At 34.9% G+C, this 22734-nt stretch overlaps 1 long non-coding RNA gene across 1 annotated transcript; it reads left to right on the top strand.

Moving 5' to 3' along the window:
- The first annotated feature begins 14674 nt into the window (after window positions 1-14674).
- Window positions 14675-15425, top strand: LOC147804009 (uncharacterized). The gene is made up of 2 exons (XR_015429179.1): window positions 14675-14789; window positions 14872-15425. It is a non-coding gene; the product is annotated as an uncharacterized LOC147804009 (long non-coding RNA).
- Window positions 15426-22734: the final 7309 nt, after the last annotated feature.

The following is a 22734-nucleotide window of genomic DNA, read 5'->3' as shown; positions in this document are numbered from 1 at the left end:
TGTAGGAAATTTCTTGTAAATTTTATTACTTAAGCCTTATATCGAAAATGGCAGAACCTCGGTCAGACACTTCGTCTTCGGATCCTACTGCAGCAAACAGAATTGATATTATTCCTGTGGTCAAAAGCCACACGATCTCAGAATTTTTACCCGTTATCCCTAATTTTGATGGGAATTCGAGTTTTTCCAGATTTTTCGACAAATTCAATTCCATTGCAGAATACTGCAACTGGGATGTAAATGATAAAATTTTTGCGCTATCTTTACGCCTCACTGGCGAAGCACAAGAATTTATAAACACACAACGAAATTTAAAACAAGCGAAATAATTTGATTTAACAGTTAATTCTTTAAGGGATCATAGGTTTGAGACGAAGTCAAACATGGCTTTAAATATCACTAAACTTACACACACATATCAACTGCCGTGCGAAAATGCCAGGCAATTTTTCAGCCACTTAGAAGGTATATCATACAACTGTGTACCGAATAATAATAGTACTGAATTTGAGGATTATCGACAACGACTCTTGTTGTCAGCTGCTAAACAGGGTCTGAGGGTGGAGTTACTGAGAGGAATTGCCTCAACGGCTTTAAACAGCTATAATGAATTTAAGAAGCATGCACAAACATTCGAAGAAAATTTTAAGGTTATTGAACCGCTAGAGCTAGCAGCTACTATACATGCTAAAGCAGGAGAACGACCAGATAACAAAATAGATAGCCTCACTGATAAAATTGAACAGCTTATTGTAAAATTAAATGATATGCAAGTTCAACTAAATGCACAGGGCTTTCATTCAAATAAAGAAAATTCACACAGGACCCGAAATGTTAATAATCATCTTTAGACTCAAAGAAAAAATGCTTTAAGTGTAACAAGTTAGGCCACATAGCTAAATATTGCCGAATTCCATTTTGTAATTTTTGTAACCGTAGCGGACATTCATTGGATAATTGTTTCTAAATGTTAGCGAGACGGTGTGCACTTTTAGGGAGCTAATGACAGACAGTGTCACCGCAGTGCAGGAGAGAATGGTTTTACAGATGGTCGAGGGTGGCAGTGATGAGTCGATGTTGCAGATGCTCCAAGCAATTGATGATGTCCCCGAAGTTAGGCAATAACTAGTCGTCTCAGAGTTAACAAAGCTAATGGACAAGCGGTTAGGGACGTTTACAGCCTTGAAAAACCAACTAACTGAATTGATGGCAAGTGGCGTCAGGATCGAAGCTGCCGTTTACGAATTAAAAGAGCGTGGGAATGAGGCTGTCGCAGAACAGACTAAGTTGCTCCATCGTATGGAACAAAATGCGACAAAGCGGGACTCGAAGAGGGAGAAACATATGACGCGTCAATTATCCGAATTCGAAAGTAGGCACCAACATGAGTTCGCGGTTTTGCTAGAAGAATTGACAGATACCGCAAAACTAGCAGCGCGACGTTTTGATGAACTGGAGACAAAGTTACTACAGCCATCACTTTCCTTTGACTCAGCGAAGGTTGCTGACATTCTACGTCAATACTCTGTGTTAAATAGGAATTTAACATTTAGTGTAATAACTCTTGCTAATAATATTATCACACTTTTGCACAAGAACTCACAAATCTTTTCTCACATTTTCAAAGACATTCTAGTTTCAGTTTGTAAACAAAACAACATGGAAAGCAGTGTCTGAAGAAAGCAAATCTTTCGGGATGCACTCATCTCTTATTGGGCAATGGAACGGCAGCGGAGCCAATCAGATGAAGGAATGAGACTCTTGGAATTCCGCTAAAGATGAGGCGATTAAGTGTAAGGCTGATAAGCCGAAGACAAAATATAAAAACTTTTCGTTTATGTTGGCATCAGTCTGATTTTCATCCTTGCCGCGGGCTTTGAAACAAAAAAAGAGTTGGTGGTTGGTCTTCGTGAGGCGAGGGGGCTTCGGCCCCTTAGCAAAAGAAAAGTGTGAGAGTGTGCAGCTCCAGTATTAGGGAGTGAATTTTTTTTAGAGAATGGGAAGAATCTCTTCTCATCTCAAAATTTTTTTCTAAATTCTTTGCTGTTTTAGCAATCTAATATTTCATTGCCAGAATGGATTTACGATGGCAAATTATTTTCGTGTTTTGAAATCATAAAATTGATGTAAAATTTCAGTACTTTAAGTACTTGTCTATTATAGCCAAGAAAATAAAAATGTTTTGTAAGTATATTCTGATTCTATTCTCCTTGATGTTTCTGTTCTGATTAGTTATTTGATTTGATCTTATTCTAAAAATCTTTTTTTTATTCTAGAGAATTGAGCGTTTCAAATGTTTTGTACTAACCCTATGATCTTAATTTATTTCGCAGCACGTGTTACCATCACTATAAATGATTTTATAGCATAAAATTTAAGAGTAGTTTTTGATTGCAGCTTTATTCTCATTTTACAGTTTCTATGCTTGAGTTTTAAATTTATCTTTTATTCTCAATTTTATACACGTGCTGATTACTGATTAATTTTTCGGCCAGTCAGTCTTGATCTTAAATTTTAATATTTAAATTTAATCATTAAGTATTATATATAAATGGTTAAATAAAATAGATAATATTTAATTATGCAATGCCATAATAAAGCAACCACCATGTTATATGTTCACCGTATTATATGTGGTGCCGTTTATGGTCAGAACCTGGTATTAGTTTAATTTTTTTTCAATTCTCTAGATATTTGGCTCTAAATTTAAACGTAATCAATGTGTGAAAATAATTTTTATATATATTATTACTCTAGTGATGATTACACTAGGATATTTTAATGTTTTATTTTCTCACTCTCTCTCAGATAAATATTTTGCATATTACATCATTGATAAATTTACTGTGAATTTATACTTTATTTCCTTGTAAGGAATATTGTTTTTAATATTTGAAAATATAATTTAACTTGAACATATGTTTTGATATTTCTAAATATCAGTATTATGACAAAGTATTTCATGTGATACCTATTAATCTGTATATATATTTTTTGAGTAATAACATTCTTGTTTGCAAAATTTAGAATGAAATTAATAATTCATTGAATAGAAAACTGAAAATTTTTGGGAATATAGTAAACAGTGGTGTATTTTATGTGTATATTTGAAATGATGATTATGATATATATATATATCTCAGTGTAACAGTAGAATTCTCAAAAATTGATGCTATTTATTAATTGTTGATATATTTTTTCATTGATATTTTAATGGTAGCTATTACTTCTGTAAATATTTCTGTGATTTAAATCTAAATTGAAACATTATGGCTAAATCTTCACATTCTTTAGCGAGTTCGCAACAAGCTTTCAATGGCAGCAAAGATGCAAATTTAAATTTTTTTCTGAATAATTTAGAGCAAATCGCTCAGTTAGAAAAATGGGACAACAAAAAAAAAGTCTGATATTAAAGTTAAATCTTGCAGGAGAAGCATTGAAAGTAGTTAGTGAGGCCAAAACAAATGTTGACATGGAATACGAATGCATAGTTAAATTATTAAAAGATAAATTTTCCAGGAAATTAAGTTATGCAGAGTTACAAAGTAAATTTAACTCATTGATTCAAAAACCAAATCAAAGCATAAGAAATTTAATTGAAGAGGTAGAAAAGGCTACTGATGAGTATCTAGAAATCAATGGAGATAGTAATGAGCAAACTTTAAGTCTAGCTAGGAAAATGAAATCACAAAAGCTGCTTGACAGCATGCTGGTTGGTTGGTTGAATGTAGGGTTTAATGGCACAAAGTCCAAAGAAGGACATGCTGCGCCAAACAAACGGTTTTAAAATGAGGTAAATGTATAATAAAAAGTTTCCTCGTTAAAAGTCACACGGAATTTATAAAACTAGATACAACGTAACAGAGGTATTCAAAAGTGAGTAAAATCTGATAAAATGTAAATGTAGTAAAACATTACAAAACAGTTGCATTCAAAGCTGAATAAAATCAGGTAAAATTGTGAATAGGATAAGACAGTTATATACAGTATAAAACACCAATCGCGCGCAGAAACGCAAAAATGTTAGGATGATGAGAGTCACCTAACAAATCCTGCAGAGTTAAAATAGAACTACCAAAAAAGGTTAGACGATGACGGTTGAAACAAGGGCAGATGATTAAAATATGATGAATAGTGAGTAAAACTTCACAGGTGTTGCATTGGGGAGGAGGTTCCCCAAATAACAAATGTAAGTGTGTCAGCCGAGTATGGCCGATTCGGAGACGATTTAATTTTACATCTGCATGCCGCAGACTCAATACAGGATAAGGGATAAAATCTGTTTTTATTGAGTGCAACTTGTTATAAATTTTTAGATCCCATTGTTGTTGCCAAATAGATGTGATGAACTGTCGAATATAAGTTTTTGTGTCCGAGAAAGGTACAGATAGAGCTAAAACAGAGGTAGCAGATCGTGCAGCCGAATCAGCCAAGTCGTTCCCTGGGATACCGACGTGACTCGGTACCCAACAGAATAAAATATGAAATCTATTTTTGTGAAGGGTTATCAACAAGTGATTAATAAAACATAAAATCGGGTGAGAGTCACTGTTAAAATTTTCCAACTGCCTCAAAACACTCATACTGTCGGAGTATATGCAATACTTCCTTGTTGAGCGAGTGGAAATCAGCCGCAGTGCCAAGAGGATGGCAGCAGCTTCGGCAGTAAAGACGGAGCAAATATTTGGGATTCTGTAGCTATAGGTATCACCAGCTATAATGACGCCACAGCCCACATAACCCGCAGATTTTGATCCGTCAGTAAACACAGGTACATAATCTGAATATTGGTCACGATGAGAAATGAATAGTTGCTGGTAGATAGTGGGTGCAACATTAGATTTATTATACATCATAAAGGGGGAATAAAATTGATAAGGTATAATGTTCCATGGAGGTATGAGAAGATGATCCACTGATTGCGATGGTGATTTGCAAATGTCAAAAGTTTGAATGAGTAAACGCATGCGAGCATGAAATGGACGGATGTGAGAAGATCTAGCTGCATATAATCTCTCCAAGCTTGATGAAATTACATAATGCTTTAGTGGATGATATCTAGAGGACATGATACGAAAGTAATAACTGAGAGATAGCTTCATGCGATGTAAATCTAATGGTATTTGATTGCAGACAACGTATAAACTTTCAACGGGGGATGTACGAAAAGCTCCCGAACAAATGCGAAGAGCTGCATGGTGTACGGTATCTAAGATACGTAGATTGGAGGCGGTTGCAGAGCCATAAACTGCACATGCATAGTCAAGCCGTGAAAGTATCAGCGCTTGATATATGCGTAGCAGGGCTAGGCGATCAGCTCCCCAAAATGTGTTACACAGTACACGCAAAATGTTCAGTTTCTGTTCGCATTGTTTACGTAATAGCCTGATGTGAGGTATAAAAGTTAGCTTACTGTCGAAAATAACTCCTAAAAATTTCGTGTGTGGCACGACTGGTATTTTAATGTTTCGAATGGAGATGTCAGGGTCATTATGAAGCGAGCGTTTACGACAGAAATGGATACAGCAACTTTTGGATGGTGAAAGCGTGTGACCATTCTGATCACACCAGTCTAACATCTTGTTCACAGCTAATTGCAATTGTCGCTCGATGACTCTCATGTCGGATCCTGCACACGAGATGTGTAGATCATCGACATAGAGAGAGCCAGAGACAGTAGGGGGCAAGAAGTTTAAAACTGGTGAAATATGCATGATGAATAATGTGACACTTAAAACGCTGCCTTGTGGGACGCCTTCCGCTTGAACGTAAAGATCAGAAAATGTTGATCCAAGTTGAACACGAAAATAGCGCCTCAGCAAGAAATTTTTGATGAATATTGGCAAATGACCCCGGAGTCCAATGTCAAACAGTGTCTGGAGAATTCCATAACGCCAAGTCCGATCGTATGCTTTCTCAATATCAAAAAAGACAGAGACAAGATGATTCCGCCGGACAAAGGCGTTACGAATTCTGGATTCCAGTTCAATAATATTGTCTAAAGTTGACCGGCCCTTACGGAAGCCACTTTGAAAATCTGGTATGACACGCTTTTTTTCAATGTAATACACAAGTCGAGAGTTAACCATCCGCTCAAATGTTTTACCAAGGCAGCTGGTCAAGGCTATCAGGCGATAGTTGACTGGATCGTTAGCGTCTTTACCTGGTTTTAGAATAGGTATTACAATTGCTTCACGCCAGACAGATGGGTACGTTTGTTCCGTCCATATTCTGTTGAATAGAACAAGGACATTTGACAAAGACGTCCGATCTAAGTGGCGGAGCATATGATATGTAATACCATCAAAACCAGGGCTTGTGTTTTAACTTCGATATAGAGCTCTCTGTAATTCGGCAAAACTAAAATCACTGTTATATTGGCAGAGACGACGCGATGCAAAGTTTATATTATTCCTTTCGACGGTCTGCTTATGGTGTTGAAATGCTGGGCTGTAACTCTCTGGACAAGAGACAGCAGCAAATGCATCACCAAGCATATTACAAACGTCTGTAGGAGAAGAATACATGGTATCGTTTTTCTTAAATATCGGAAGTCGGAATTCGCGATATATGCCATTAGCTCTCTTAACTCTCGACCAGACTTGTCTGGGAGATGTCGAAGATGTTATGGACGAGACATAACGGGACCAAGATTCTCTTTGACTTTTGCGTCTGATCTTTCGTGCTATAGCTTTTGCCCGTTTAAAGGCCAAAAGGTTAACAGTATTAGGATAACGGCGGAAGATGTTCCACAAGCGTCTCTGCTCTTTGTAGGCAGCTGCGCACTCCTCATTCCACCATGGCTTGCGGTGGCGAGGAAGCGAACTTGACGACTTAGGAATACTTTCTTCTGCCGCTTGGAGAATTACAGATGTTATATTATTAATAGCGGCACCTATAGTATTGCGAGTTATCATATCCTCCGTAATCTGAGCAAGCATTGTAAATAGAGGCCAGTTAGCGCGATGAAATATGAAAGTTGATGGTCGTGAACTCATGGGAACAGAAGTAAAATATGAAACAATGAGAGGAAAATGATCACTATTGTAAAGATTATCACTCACAGAAAAGTTTATAAAAGGTAAGATATCGGGTGAACATAATGCTAGATCAATGGAGTGAAAGGTTCGAGTAGGTGAATGAAAATAAGTTTCTTCGTCTTTATTAAGCAAACAGAGATTATGGTCGTGGATGAGTTGTTCAATTTTACGCCCCCGGTCATTGGAAACGGAACTACCCCACAATTCACTATGACCATTAAAATCTCCGAGCAAAATAAAAGGCGAAGGTAACTGAACTATCAGTGAGTTCAAATCTGTTTGAGAGATGGATGCATGAGGAGGTAGATAGACAGAGCAGACTGTAATGAGAACATTGATGTGAATTTGAACTATGGTAGCCTGTAATGAGGTTGATAATGAAAGGTGAGTTGATGGAAAAGCTGATGAAGTTAAAATTGCTACGCCGCCATGAGGTTGATTTCCATCATTAAAATCCTGCCGATAGCAAGAATAGTTGCGCAGTTTAAAAGTATTGGATGACGTTAAATGTGTCTCCTGCAAGGCAATGCATGCAGGTTGATATTTTGAAATAATGTCCTTGACATCAGAGACCTTATTTCGCAAACCGCGACAGTTCCACGATATGAAACATATGGACATTATGAAATAAGAAAAGATTATTGAAAGTTAACGTCATTATCCAGAGGTCAATCGAGTAGGCATTCGTCGTCAGAAGGATGCAAAGACAATTCTACCTCACAATCCATCTTCTGTAAAGCAGAAGAAGTGGATTGATTGGCAAGTTGAATGTACTTTGCATCTTTTTTCTTCCTGGAATAGCCAGGCTTTTGACTTGGGGGTAATTTTTTTAAAGGGATTTGTTTTGGAAAAGGTCGGGCCTTTTCGGAATTGTCTATTTTAGATGTTTTGCTAGGTGGAGGTGAGGTGGTTCTATTAGATGTAGATGCTGCGGTAAAGTTAAAGTTAGGTTTTGGAGTTGGTGGTTTAATCTGTTTATTTTTAGTAGATGTTTGTGCCGTGGAATCAGTTTGAGTACCTATAGTATAATATGAAGTCTTAGCAACCGTAGAATACGAAACGCCCGGACGGGGTGTACGGGCGGTAACGATTCGACGGGCTTCATTAAAGGTTAAGTTTTGCAATACTTTCACTGATTGAATTTCTTTCTCCTCAGACCATCTGGGACAACTCCTTGAGTAAGCTTCATGAGCTCCCTTGCAGTTAACACAAAGGGGTTGCAACTCACAAGAAGTGTCTGAATGGCCAGGAGTAGAGCATCGAGCACAAACAGGTGTACCACGGCAAGATGCTTTTGAATGCCCAAACCTTTGGCACTGAAAGCACCTCAAAGGGTTTGGGACATAAGGTCTGACTGGACAATTATACCATGCAAGTTTAACAGCAGATGGTACTGTTGGAGAGGCGAACGTAAGGATGAGATGTTTCGTTGGAATGAGTTGTCCATTCCTTCGAATCTTAATCCTACGAACCTCGACAACATGCTGGTCTTGCAGGTTTTCCAAGATCATACTTTCTTCGTCATCTATGAATTCAGCTTGAGATATTACTCCACGACAAGTATTCAGAGATTTGTGAGGAGTGACAGTTACATTAAAGGAACATATAGTTGTAGAATTAGATAGAGCAGTGGCCTGTTTTTCGGATGTCGTTTGCACTAAAAGGTCGCCGGAACGAAGTTTTCTCACAGAGGCTACTTCTCCCAGTACGGAGAGAAGAGCCTTGTGTATTAAGAATGGTGAAACCTTAGAAAATGATGTGTTTGGTATGATAGGATTTGTCAATGTTATAATGAAATAGCGAGCGTATACGTACGGTGTAAGAGTTGTTCCGCTGTTTTTGCAGTGGTGTGCGGAACTCAACACCTTTCCATCTTCAGCCATAGAAAATTTAAAACATTTCCACTATTAGCGACACCACCCACCACGGAGTCCAACTAAGGGGATGTAAATATCAAACTGGTGTTGCCACCAATCCGCTATTTAACAACGATGTTAACTAACAGCTATACGTCCGAGAGTCACTCCTGAAGCAGCCTCCACCCTTAACGAGGTGCCCAGTAAGTGACCCCGGACTTGACCCTAGCCAACAGATGACGTTCTTGACCAGCCGGTTGATGCATACAGGCCAATATGCACCTCCCGTTTATCTGAAGCACGGGCCAAAGCAGTGTATTGGGGTACCAGGATGCCCCTCAACTGCCAGGATCCCGTTTTCCAGGGACACGGGTCTCCACGCACGGCAAACACGCGGGTGGTCTCTTCCCATCTATGTCCAACACAACAGAGTGGTAATCAAACACAGAGGACAAGCCCTCACCAGTAAATTTGGCAACCACGACAAGGGGGAAGGGAAAGAGGAAAGTAGGAGTAGAGGGAGAGGAAAACGAAGGGAGAACAGATCACTAGGGTACCCCGGGGCGTGACTCCCTGTGCTTACCTAAAGAAGGTAAACCCCCTCAGGGGGCTTGACAGCATGCGTCCGGATATTAGAATCGAGGTTATGAAAAGGGGAGCATCAAATTTCAATGAAATAGGCAAAATTGCTATAGATATTGAAAATGCGATTTCAATGAATGAAGCCCATCTGAATAATGTAACAAAATCATCAGAAATTGAGATCTTATTAAGAAGCCAGATAGAAAGCAACAAAAAAATTGAGGAATTGACTCAAAAAATAAATGATTTAACTAAAACTAAATCGGTCAACAACATCTCACAATCGAACAAATTGAATCAACCAAAAATAACTTGTCATATATGTAGTAGAAATCATATCACCACAGAATGTTGGTATTATCCTAAAAACTACAATGTAAACAACAAATTTAAGCCTTATGAAAGAAGCCGCAGCTCTTTCAGAAGAGGATTCAATAGAAATTTTAGAAATAGGGGTAACAACAGTACGGACAGAAGACAAAATAATTTAAACTAGTTAATGGTTCTTGTGACAAGTGGAAAAATACTAAGCTTACAAGAACCAGTAGAAATTCTAATGATCAAAAATTAACTGGTAACTTAAGGTTAAAAAAGAGAAATATTGGCAAAAAAGATAGATTTCCGAATGATAAGAACAAAATATATAAAACTAAAATTTATGTCAATAGTAATCTTAAAGATAAAAATTTTAATTCAGATTATGATAAGGTTAAGGAATATAATTCAAAAATTTCTAATAACAATAAGAATAGTAATTGGGTAACTGAAGAGGATATAACTAAAAAAAATAGTAAAATAAAAGATACAAATGAAGGAGTAGAAAAAGTAAATAAACATGTAATGACCTGTAATAACAGTAACGATTCAGAATCTCTACCTATTATTTTGTTAAGATTTGGTAACTTAACCATTCCGGCTTTACTAGATACTGGTGCAAATCTTAGTTTAATTGATCCTATCACTCTTAATGAAATTAAAGAAAACACTAAAATAAGTTATTTATCTAGATCTGTAAGAATTCATACTATCGACAACAATACTGTTCCTTATATGTCTGCAATTTCTTCTAAATTCAAAATTGACACTAAATGGTTTCAAGGGATATTTTTTGTAACTAAGAATTCTTGGGCTTATAAATATAAAATAATTTTAGGGTATGATTTCATTCAACAGAATAAAATTGTTTTAGATATACCCAACAAAAAACTTATAGTGAACCATGATTCTTTTGATTTTCTCGAAGATACTCCTCGTATTGTAAATAATGTTTTAAGTGATGTAAAGATTGTAAATAATTTTGCTTTTGCACCAAAAAAGATTGTGATAGAACCCCATTCTCAATTTTTAATTCAATTATGTATGTCTAGAGATATGAAAGATAGTAATCAAATGCTTTTTTCTCCAAGCAAGAACAAACTAAATTATACTATCTATGAATCTGTTAATGAATTTAAGGATCAAAAATTTAGTACTTTAATTGAAAATAACACAGATAATAAGATTGTGATTAATAAAGGTACAAAATTAGGAAATGTTATTAGTATTAAAGATGATGATATAATTAAACCTAAAGAAAATACTAATTACCAAATTAACAATTTAAATCTAAATGAAATTCATCAACTGAGAAAAAAAAAACTTAATGCCTCTGATTTTGATTTGAGTCATTTAAATAAGGTAGATGCGGATAAGATACTTCAAGTTTTGTTAAACAATTATCAAGTTTTCTCTCAATCTTATACAACTTTAGGATCTACGGATGCAGTAATACCTGAATTTAACTTATTGCATAATTTTTCTATACAAACAAAACCATATCCGATTCCTAATATTGCAAAAAATTTTGCCAAAAAAGAGATTAATGATCTATTAAATGCAGGAATTATTGAACCATCTTCTTCCAATTATTGTTTTCCTGTGATTTTTGTCAAGAAAAAGCCTTATGTAAATGATCCTAACTTACAAAAATTCAGGATGGTAATAGATTATAGATTACTTAACTCAGTTACTGAGACTTTTAAAATTTGTCTTCCAAAAATCAATGATATCTTACATAACATTTCTGGAAAATCATTATATAGTGTATTAGATCTCAAGAGTGCATTTTTCCAGATAAAATTAAAAGAACAGGATAAATCCAAATTAGCATTTTGTTGTGAGATAGGCAACTTTCAACCTACTCGCCTTCCTTTTGGTTCTCGCAACAGTACATCTTTTTTCCATAATTTAATTTCTAAATGTTTAGACGATATTAAGGGACCTAATTTGCAATATTTCCTTGACGACATTGTTCTTGCTGCAAATTCTATGGAAGAAATGTCACAGTTACTTGTTAAGGTTTTTGACAGATTAAAGAAATTTAATTTAACTCTTGATCCAGCTAAAATACAAATTTGCAAGTCTGAAATTAAATATTTAGGTTTTGATGTTAATTCAAATGGTTTTTCACCTGCATCTGAAAATGTAAATAAGATTTTAAAATTTCCTATTCCAAAAGATGTGAAACAAGTTCAAACTTTTTTAGGTATGATTGGTTATTTCAGACATTTAATTTATAACTTCGCAGAGATTGTTAAACCTATTGTAAATTTAACGAAAAAGAATGTTACTTTTAATTGGAATAAAGACTGTCAGGATGCTTTTAAAAATATATCTGAACAATTATTGCTTAAACCTACTTTAAAGAATATAAATGATGAAGAAAAATTTTACTTGGTAACTGATGCTTCTAGCAATGCTCTGTGTGGAATTCTAATGCAAAAAAATAATGACAATTTTGACCCAATAGAGTTTTATTCTAGGCAGTTAACCCATTCTGAATCTAAATACCCATCTATCAGGAGGGAACTCTTAGCCATTGTAGATTCTATTAAGTATTTTGATAAGTTTCTTTATGGCAAAAATTTTGTTATTTTTACTGATGCTAAAGCTCTAACTTTTCATATAAATTTACAAAAACAACCTGAAATAGTAAGTCGATGGTTAATGTATATGCAGGAATTCAGTTACACAATTCAACATAATCCTGGTTTTAAAAATCCTGCTGATTATCTATCTAGAGTAACTAATGATAATGCTGTAGTAAATAATGCAAACATTTTTGAAGTTAATGATAATCTTAAAATAGAGAATATAAAAAATTCTCAACAAAATTGTAAACAAACTCAGGAAATCTTTAAAAAACTAAATGATAACGACAAACTAACTTCTAAGAAATTTTTTTTTAATAATGATGGTATTTTGATGATGAAGGTGAGACCACCTAAACACCCTTATAAGACTTTGAATAGAATTTTTATACCCATCTCATTAAGAGGGGAAATTTTAAAGGCAGCTCATGCAGCACATTTTGGTGTATTTAAAACTTATAATTTATTAAAAAAAATTATGCTTGGTATGGAATGTTAGCAGATACTAAAAATTTTGTAGAATCTTGTGATGCATGTTTGGCAAATAAGCCTAAGGCTAAATTAACTGAGACAAAATTAATTGAAAAAGGTGATTTAAGTGTAGGACAAATTCTATCAATAGATATTGTAGGGAAATTACCCAGATCAATTGATAATAAATTCTTTATTTTAACCATAATTGACAACTACTCACGTTATTTAGAGGCAATACCCTTAACTAACATTAAATCTTCTACAATTATCAATAACTTAAATGAATATTTTTCCAAATTTGGTTTGCCTCAATCCATTATTTCTGATAATGGTACTAACTTTACTTCGGAGGAGTTTGAAAATTTTATTAGGGCACTGAGTATTGAACATCGTAAAACCTCATTTTACTATCCTATGGCTAATGGACTAATAGAAAGGTCACATAGAGTTCTCAAAGAATCTTTAGCATCTATGTGTAACAACAGCTGGGATTGGACTAAGAAATTACTTTTTTTTAAACTTCATTATAATGCTTCTATTCATGCAGTGACTGGATATACACCAGCTGAATTATTTTTTGGCAGAAATTTAACTATACCTTTAAATATACATGCTTCGGCTAGGAAAGGAGAGACACCAACTAATTTTCTCAAGAATTTAAAATAACATATTGCAGAGACGAGAGATATAGTTTCCAAAAATGAGAGTAAATACTTTGAGCAGCACAGTAAACAAATAAAAGGGAGAGCAATCCCAAATTTTGAAAATAATGATTTGATATATTTAAAAATTAACACTGATGTAAATACCTTTCAACCTAAATATGAAGGACCATTTAAGGTCACTAAAAAATTCAGAGGAAATAATTACCTCATTCACATTAAAGATGATAAAAGAGATATTTATAAAAAATATCATGTAAGTAAACTTTTCAAAAAAAGGTTGCTAAAAGAAAAATTGAGTAATGACATGTCTAATATAAATGATCTTGATGAGAGTTTTGAATAATAAGCTGAGATAGTGTAAATTATTTATCACGTATTGTATAAGGTATTGATATTGACAATGTTGGCTTGAAATTTATTTAATGTAAAAATTTAGTTAGCAATATTTTTTTTTTCTTGGTTAGATTTTTGAATTGCATCTTTCTCCTTCGAGCTCAAAATTTTATATTTGATGATAAATGGCTGGCCCAATCATCATTACATATGGAAACATCCCATTCAAAAATTAAGCTAGATTTTTTTTCTTGGTTTTCTCTTTCTGATAACCATTTTATTTTTTTTAGCTACTAAGGAATTTTTACAATCCTTGTGATGCAAATTTTGGTTATATTGTCATTTCAATCACTTTTATTTTAGATAGTGATAATGAATAGAAAGATTTGATATGGTAATAAGAATAATAAATGTGAATGAAAGTAATAAGTATGAGAAAATTGATAATATAAAGGTATGATAATTTGAAATAACAACAATGTTAAAAATAAACATAATATTGAAGGTATTATCACAAATTGAAAGTACGAGTAACAAAATATATTAGAAATGGTTTTTATGCAAATCAAATCTTTGAGTGAGCTATGTGGATCAAATGTGTATATATAATTTTTTTTTGCTCCACATCATTAAAATATTTGTATGACTTGGGAGAGAGAGAGTGAGCAAATATTCTCAAGGAAAATAAACAGAAATACTATATTGTTATGATTATGATATATGTTATAAGTGAATTATTTCCAGTAGTATTACATTCTTGGCACAACAATTTTTTTTTTACATTTTTTTTTCTCAAAAAGAGGAGATAATGTTAAATAGGAATTTAACATTTAGTGTAATAACTCTTGCTAATAATATTATCACACTTTTGCACAAGAACTCACAAATCTTTTCTCACAGATAATGTTAAATAGGAATTTAACATTTAGTGTAATAACTCTTGCTAATAATATTATCACACTTTTGCACAAGAACTCACAAATCTTTTCTCACATTTTCAAAGACATTCTAGTTTCAGTTTGTAAACAAAACAACATGGAAAGCAGTGTCTGAAGAAAGCAAATCTTTCGGGATGCACTCATCTCTTATTGGGCAATGGAACGGCAGCGGAGCCAATCAGATGAAGGAATGAGACTCTTGGAATTCCGCTAAAGATGAGGCGATTAAGTGTAAGGCTGATAAGCCGAAGACAAAATATAAAAACTTTTCGTTTATGTTGGCATCAGTCTGATTTTCATCCTTGCCGCGGGCTTTGAAACAAAAAAAGAGTTGGTGGTTGGTCTTCGTGAGGCGAGGGGGCTTCGGCCCCTTAGCAAAAGAAAAGTGTGAGAGTGTGCAGCTCCAGTATTAGGGAGTGAATTTTTTTTAGAGAATGGGAAGAATCTCTTCTCATCTCAAAATTTTTTTCTAAATTCTTTGCTGTTTTAGCAATCTAATATTTCATTGCCAGAATGGATTTACGATGGCAAATTATTTTCGTGTTTTGAAATCATAAAATTGATGTAAAATTTCAGTACTTTAAGTACTTGTCTATTATAGCCAAGAAAATAAAAATGTTTTGTAAGTATATTCTGATTCTATTCTCCTTGATGTTTCTGTTCTGATTAGTTATTTGATTTGATCTTATTCTAAAAATCTTTTTTTTATTCTAGAGAATTGAGCGTTTCAAATGTTTTGTACTAACCCTATGATCTTAATTTATTTCGCAGCACGTGTTACCATCACTATAAATGATTTTATAGCATAAAATTTAAGAGTAGTTTTTGATTGCAGCTTTATTCTCATTTTACAGTTTCTATGCTTGAGTTTTAAATTTATCTTTTATTCTCAATTTTATACACGTGCTGATTACTGATTAATTTTTCGGCCAGTCAGTCTTGATCTTAAATTTTAATATTTAAATTTAATCATTAAGTATTATATATAAATGGTTAAATAAAATAGATAATATTTAATTATGCAATGCCATAATAAAGCAACCACCATGTTATATGTTCACCGTGTTATACTCTGAAAGCGCTCAAACGTACGAAGGACAGTCATCCAGCTTCGAGGAATGCGCTGAGAACGTGACTTGGTTGTCACTAGGTAGCGAAGAGAGTGAGGCAGGTATATTGGTCGAGGAGGAAGCAGGTGCAGCGCAGACAGAAAGAAATTATAATCGAACGAATTTAAACGTCGATGCTGTAGAATTCGTTCCGCCGTTAAATGTGTTACAAGATGCGGGTATCATAAGCGAAGGTGATTGTTCGTTAAAATGCAGTGAAAATCACCCTGCACGTACAACGGGAGACCAAGGGTATGGTGTTACAACTAGACAGCGGTCAAACGAGGGGCATCGATTCGACAATCATGGGCACGTATTGCATCGTTATCACGCTGACGAAGACTTCGAAATTCCGCTAGGATTTACGCATATGCCTGATCCTTAAAGAAACATTTAGTCTAGATTAGTTATGTTGTTGGATGTGAATCCTTTAAGTTTAATTTACTTTTATCTTTCAGCTAATCAAGATTATTATTGCAGTAATAGTAAACGTGCTAGTAATTTAAAAATTAACTTAAGTCACTTCTACATGTTATATCTAGTAAATTATGTTAGTTGAAGTTGGAAATTCTCACAACGCAATATTTTAGAAAATCATTTTTGATTCCTTAAATATATTTTTCTCTATTCAAAAATAAGATATAACAGTAGAACAATAGGGTACTTAAATGTTCCTCATAGCTATTCTTGTTCTGACCTGTATAATGCTTTCATCATTCGCTAATAGTTCGTAATGAAGTATAGCAAGGCTTGGTTTCTTCTGTTAGGCATCTGTTCTGCCGCGTATTTCATAAATTCAGCGCCTTTCACTTCTACAATAGTCAGCTGTTTTTGTTCATCCGTAGCACTCTTTCTTGATGTTTCTATAAAATCTGTAAATCCAAGCAATTACTCTTATCATTTTTTGACATGATGTGAAAGTCTCATACAACGGAATTTGACCTCTGAATAGATTTGTTGAAGTCACTGTTTTTCTTCTTTCGGCGTTGATAATGTCCAAATCTGGATGGACAATATCTTTTGGCCAGAGCTGTGGTGGATCTTTCAACCAAATTGGGCCCTCCCACCATTTAGATCGCTTAAAATGCTCTGCAGAGTATCCTCGTGAGGGAAGAAAAGCTGGATTAAGAGATCCAGGAATATAATTCCATTCTTCTGGCAAACTGAAAGAAAGTTTGAATAAACTGTTAAACTTTGGGACAAAATTCAAGTCATTTTTTACGGAGAAAAATAGATTTCTATTTATTTTATATTGACTTAATAATTACACGATTCTCCAATCGCTAACACCAATGACAGGTCGCATAATATTCCGGCCTGTATCACGCAAAACTTTATAGCGAAGTTATTTATCTACCGTTTTGCCATTATAAAATGAAATAATTATTAAATCCCACTTGCATTTAAATAAGGGACAATTCAATTGGCCAATGAATTTCATGAACATTAGAAAACTGTGTATAATGAATTCATACAACTAAAATAATTAGTACAAAACAGCTGCTAAAAATAATTCTCTTAGACATTAATAGTAATTAACTTTTCGCATTTTTGCTAAAATCTTCTTTGTTGAAATAACTGAAAATAAATAAAATATTAAAAAAAAATTACAAATGGTGTTCTTACAGATTCGAATTGAAAACAAAGTTCTGCTGTACAATAATAAAATGTTTGAATCTGTTAAGTAAACAATTTTTAACTTAAATGTAATAATCGCTTAATTCTTAAAAATTAAAAGTTATTGTGGAATTTATTTTATTTGAATTATTTAAAGAGACAAGCGAGTAGGAATAAGATTTACCTAGTACGATAGATTACGCGGCAATGGCGGAGGAGCAATCAAAAGACACTGAGCTGAAGGAATTACAATCTAACCCTTCCTTTACGATCAAGCCGATCGTTTTTAGCTCAAATTATCTACCACTATTTTGTGATACCTCTACGGGGAACATACGCCCGTATGTTCCGGAGAGCTTGTGTTCAAGATAATACATAGCTTGTCTCATTCAGGCCCCAGACCGACCACTCATGCCGTTAAACAACGATACATTTGGCGGTCACAGAAGAAAGACTGTGCGGAATGGTGCAAGAAATGTTTGGACTGCCAGAGATCAAAAATATCACGGCACACCAAAATCCCTCTTGGTGAATTTCCAACTGTGGTCGACAGATTTCGACACGCTCACTTGGACATTGTTGGATCCCTTCCCCCGTCGCAAGGATACACTTACATCCTTAAATGTACCGATCGCTTCACTCGATGGCCTGAAGCTATTCCCCTGAAAGATCAGTCTGCCGAAAGTGTTGCTAACGCTTTCTTTTCAGGATGGGTCGCTCGGTTCGGTGTCCCAGAGATTATCTCGACTGACCAGGGTCGTAACTTTGAAAGTTATTTATTTTCAGCGCTTTCGAAGTCTCTGGGTACCAAACGTAATAGAACCACAGCCTACCACCCTTCCGCAAATGGCTTGATCGAGCGTTTTCACCGGCAATTGAAGGGAGCTCTCAGGTGTAGTCTCGCCGACTCTGAAAGATGGATAGAGAAATTTCCGATCGTCCTTCTGGGAATCCGAACTGCCAGGGAATCGGAAGATTTTATCACCTGAACAGCAGAGCTGGTATACGGCTGTAATCTTCGCCTCCCTGGCCAATTTTTTTCCCTTCTATTTCAGGTACGAAGCAACTGCTACCATCTTTGAGGGAGCACTTTCTGCAGATTCGACTAATACCTACCTCACGTCATCTATCAACGAAGATGTTTGTCCATGCTTCCCTGAAAGACTCTTCGCATGTCTTCATCCTTGATGCTGTCCGTCGTCCGTAGTAGTCTCCTTACTCTGGTCCTTATCCGGTGATCGAACGCAAGCCGAAGTTTTTTCAAGTCCAGATCGGAACTCAAAAGAGATGGATCTCCATTGATAGACTTAAGCCTGCCCATTTTTTTCACAGATTCAAGTGGCTCCAGTCATCCCGCCGCCGATACATCCCGTGAAGTCTGCACTTAAGACGTCCACAACAACTCGGTCCGGTTGACATGTCCGTTTCCGGATTCCCGTGCCTTAATGTTCTGGACTGGTGGGGGTGTCCTGTAGTGTCATTCCCTTCATTAAAATGCAACGCGGCTGGAAGAAGCCTATCGGCTAAATGCAAATCAGTTCTCCGGAACGGCGCGCCTACACTCCTCAACGAGTATAAAAGCAGCTCGCCGTTGGTCGGCATTCCACTTCGATTTCAGTCCTCATCTGGAGATGTGTGTCTGACCTAACCAGCCGAGTCCGGAAGTATTGATGCCGTTTCTACTTACTTAGATGGTTGATTTTACTTTGTTAATACTTTTAGAATTTTATTTGTTTATGAAGAAAATAAACGGAGTTATTTTTATGAAGTTATTTACATTATTATGGTGTCATCTAATTGCTAAAAATTCACTACATTTAAAGAAAGTTGTAAAAATATTGTAGTGGTTATGGAGGTAATAAAATATAATTTTTATCTTAGTTTTATTACGACCTTTTAAAAATACGAATACAATCACAATATAGTTAAGAGTCAAACGATTATGTCGGCACAATAATAACGAGTATTTTTTAAAAAATAATTAAGTAGAAAATCTTATTTATTTTAGATACTTTTCAGAGACTTTTGGCAGAAAAAAGGCCAATTGATTTTAATGGATGAAAAAATAATGTTGCAAGGTGTATATTTCTGTTTGAATTGGGATGATTACCCATCACTAAAAATGTGAATTTCTTCCAAGACCATTTAAGTTTATCAAATAGACTTTCACTGAAAGTATGGATTGCATATTTGTAATGTTACATATAGTCACTAGCTGTGACAATTTCTCTTTTTTTCTTCCACACAATCTATTTGAGGATGCCAAGCAACAACAGTGTATGAAGAGCTATGCCCGTGGGTCCAATGGGCTGACTGTACCTCATTTTGAGTTAGAACGATTAAGTTCTCGCTAAAGTTTACTTGTAAAACACAATTAATGGGATTCGGCTGCTTAAAATACTCAGATTGTGTTCGTTTTTCATAGCAGTGTACTACAAATATTTCTAATTGAACCTCACGAACATCAATTACACCGGACACGGTGCCTTCATTAAAAAATGTCCATTTAATGTTCACAGCACTGGCATTTTCGGTGACCTCTTAAGGGTTACAGTCTTTGAATAGGTCTGAGTAAAGTCCCTTTGCACGTTTTCAACTTAACCAGTCTTACTCGGCCATCTCTTCCAAGAAAAAACTCGATCACTCTGGCTAAAGGCCAGTTGAATAAGCAAATTACCACCCTCTGTTACTATTTTAATAATTTTACGACTTATAGGATAGCGTAATTTCATTACTGATACCCACTAGAGGCATTAAATAGTTATTGTTATCCTATTAATGAAAGTGTGTCCGGTGGTAGTGGGTTAAAGTAAATCAGCCCTTTTAGTGTAACAACAAGTACTATAATTAAAGAAGGGAGCCGGAAGGAAAACACAGTCTATCCATAAAGAGTTCAAATATAGTCACATACGATATACGATGGGTGATCTAGTTACGCCACTGATGTTTCGTTTTATCTTTTCTTTGGTTGGTTGGTTGGTTGGGTTTTATTGGCACAAGAGCCAGAAATGGCTATGCTGCGCCAGGCACTAATCTTTTCTTTGGTATAATGTTCTTTGTTGTCTTGCTTTGTCATGTTTAAAAGTAAAAAAAAAATTGTTAAGTTTTTTTTTCTTTTCTAATAATAGAGTTGTGTTACAGTTCTAGTTTCGTGTTTTAACAATAGCCTTTATTTTGCTATTAATTACAACATTAGTAAATTGCAGAGTAAATTTTACTTTGAGTTTTTCGTTGAAATTTGAAGTTATAGAATTTTTGAGATAAGCAGAATTTAATCAGAGTTAATATTAATAATTTTAATATTAACTCTGATTAGTTATTACTATTATATATAATAGTAATTAATACTAATAACATTCAGAGTTAATACTATTAATTTTAATTGTTAGATTATGTCTCAATGCTCCGACATTCTAAAAGGAAAAATATGGCACTTTATGAAGAGGGAAAATCCATCAGAGAAATTAGTCTGGTATTAAGTATATCTTATTATACAGAAGTTGTAATCCGCATCCAATTTTGGTTTTATAACCGGTTTTTCTATGCATAGTAATAAAATTAGTTTCTCAAAACTTTTTGCATGATTAACTGTTTAAAGGACCATTTTATATGCAATTAAACAAGCAGATGAAGCAAAGAAAAAGATTCTGTTATTTATTAATAACTGCCCAGCCCATACAAGTGATTTGACCTTTTCAAATGTGAAGGTACAGTTTCTACCTGCCAATACCACATCATATTTACAGCCGCTTGATCAAGGAATAATTCAAGCTTTCAAGTTACACTATAGAAAGTTCCTCCTCCAAGCTGTAATTGCCAGAGCTGAAGAATGCAAATCAGCAAACGAAATTGCTTCATGCATAAACGTTCTTGATGCCATAATGTGGATTAACGCACACCACGGGATTACAAGCTACGTAGTAGTCGACAGTTCAGTACCGAGGGAAGAAGAACGACGTTTCGATCGGCTAGTTCAGTGACGTAGTTGAAACGGGGAGTGGCAATAATGACGGAAACAGCGCATTCACTAGCGGAGACTGGAAGCAGTTAGGAGGGAGAAAGGTAAGGAAGAAAAACCAATCAATTGGTTTACACGTGAACGTGCCGTTACTATGGTTACGAGGATAAGCCACTTATACGGCGTGTGTGGTTGCCGTGTTGCTTAGGAATAGACCGGAAAACTCATGTCATTTTTTCTGTTTTCCCCTTTACAAATGGTTTTAAAAGACCAGGACTCTCTCTATCTCTTCCTGGTGACAGGCAAACCAACACTTGCTTATCCCGACAGGCCAGTGGACACCTGAAAAGTCTCACATTTTCTGCTAATCAAAAGATTTTTCCTCTTTGCCCTAAATGCCAACAAAAACAGGCATCACCTGAGCACATCTTGAACTGTTTAGGGCTGGACTGGAACGACATCCATTCCTCTCCCATTCTGGTTTCGGATTTTCTTAATGCCAACGGATTTATTGTGGGAATTAGCAACAACAACAAATGGTTTTACTTTAGCTCCGTAGCAGCTGATAATCGCGGAATTCTGCCGATGCGCTAATCGTGCAACGTTAAAAACGGGGGATCCGTACAAATTTCAGGTTAATCCGTAGGCCCGTAAAATTAGACGTAAATCCGTACATTTTACGGATAATCCGCAAAAGTTGGCAAGTGTGTAAGTTACGATGGGTGATCTAGTTACGCCACTGATGTTTCTGTTTTTTTGTTCTTTGGTATAATGTTCTTTTTTGTTTTGCTTTGTCACGTTTAAAAATAAAAAAATGGTTAAGTTTTTTAACGCTGTTTTTTTTTCCAATAATAGAGTTGTGTTACAGTTCTAGTTTCGTGTTTTAACAATAGCCTTTATTTTGCTATTAATTACAACATAAGTAAATTTGCAGAGTAAATTTTACTTTGAGTTTTTCGTTGAAATTTGAAGTTATAGAATTTTTGAGATAAGCAGAATTTAATCAGAGTTAATATTAATTTTAATATTAACTCTGATTAGTTATTACTATTATATATAATAGTAATTAATACTATTAATTTTAATTGTTAGATTATATCTCACTGCTCCGACATTCTAAAAGGAAAAATGTGGCACTTTATGAAGATGGAAAATCCATCAGAGAAATTAGTCTGGTATTGAGTATATCTTATTATACAGAAGTTGTAATCCGCATCTAATTTTGGTTTTATATCCGGTTTTTTTATGCATAG

Source organism: Parasteatoda tepidariorum, chromosome 9 (assembly GCF_982258835.1).
Source record: "Parasteatoda tepidariorum strain Cologne lab strain chromosome 9, Ptep-v5.0, whole genome shotgun sequence".
In the NCBI taxonomy this organism is placed as follows: Eukaryota; Metazoa; Arthropoda; class Arachnida; order Araneae; family Theridiidae; genus Parasteatoda; species Parasteatoda tepidariorum.
The sequence above is the reverse complement of the archived record's forward strand: the minus strand, read 5'-3'. Positions and strand labels throughout refer to the sequence as shown.